Consider the following 1,431-nt stretch of genomic DNA (forward strand, 5'->3'; position numbering starts at 1 on the left):
AGGATGTGAAGTCAGAGAAAAAGGCAGCAGTCTGATCACACCTGGCCTTGCTGGCACTTCACATGGTGTGAGCAGGGTATTGACATAATATGATTTTTGTTGTTAAAGCATTACTCCTAATATAGTGTGAAGAATAGACCTAGGTGGTAGTTAAGTGAAGTTAAAGGTAATGTGAAATGGTTGTATTTATAAAATATTTCTTTAAGGATGAAGCAACAAGTACTGTTGATGAAATGGATTAGGTAAAGAGGAAAAGAAAGGAATCAAGGTTTCTAGATTGACTACCTCTGTGTATATCACAATGAAATAGGATAGGAAAACTAGGATAATTCTTTAAATTATTTCTTTGGTTGAGCTAACAAGTTCTATTTTAGAAAATTAATCTTACATAATTCATAGGTTTTTATATACTTTTATACATTCATGTTTAACTAATTGTAATATCTTAGCATACAGAATTAAGAACCAAAGGACCGATCATTCAGACCAGTAGGACTGCTTTTTCTGCAACTTAGGTTAGCAATAAATGTGTGGAACATCACATGAGTATCTTCTTCCATGGAAATATTCCTGCTTAGAGTGCTAGACAGTCCAGACTCAACAAGCTTGAGCATAAAAGTACAAGAAACAGAATTACTTAAGTGAGTTACTAAGTGAATGATGATAGTGCCACTCGCTTCTCTACTTCTTTTTTTTTTCTTTTTAAAAATTAAGTTTATTGGAGTCACATTGGTTAATACAATTATATAATTTTCAGGTGTACATTATAATTTGACATCTATATATTCTATTGTGTGTTTACCACCCAAAGTTCAGTTTCCTTCAGCTACCATATATTTGACCCCTTTACCCCATCTACCTTCTCCCTACTCCCCCACCCCCTACCCTCTGGTAACCACTAGCCCATTGTCCATGTCCATGAGTCTCTGTTTGTCCTGTTCATTTGTTGCTTTTAGGTTTATATCCCACGTATAAGTGAAATCGTGTGATTTTCAACTTTTTCTGTCTGGCTTATTTTGCTTAGCACGATTATCTCAAGGTCCATCCATGCTGTTGCAAATGGCAGTATTTCAACTCTTCTTACGGCCAAGTAATATTCCATTGTATATATGTACCACACCTTCTTTAGCCAATCATCTATCATAGGACACTTTGGTGCTTCCATGTCCTGGCCACTGTGAATAATGCTGCTATGAACATCAGTGTGCAAGTATCTTTTCGGATATGGGTTTTTAAGTCTTTGGGATAAATATCCAGTAGAGGGATTGCTGGATCATATGGTAGATCAATTCTTAGTTTTTTGAGGAGCCTCCATACTGTTTTTCGTAGTGGCTGTACCAATGTGCAGTCCCACCAGCAGTGTATGAAGGTTCCTTTTTCTTCGCATCCTCTCCAACATTTGTTATTACTTGTCCTGTTGATTACAGCTAT

This window comes from Pteropus alecto, unplaced genomic scaffold (assembly GCF_000325575.1).
Source record: "Pteropus alecto unplaced genomic scaffold, ASM32557v1 scaffold71, whole genome shotgun sequence".
Classification (NCBI taxonomy): Eukaryota; Metazoa; Chordata; class Mammalia; order Chiroptera; family Pteropodidae; genus Pteropus; species Pteropus alecto.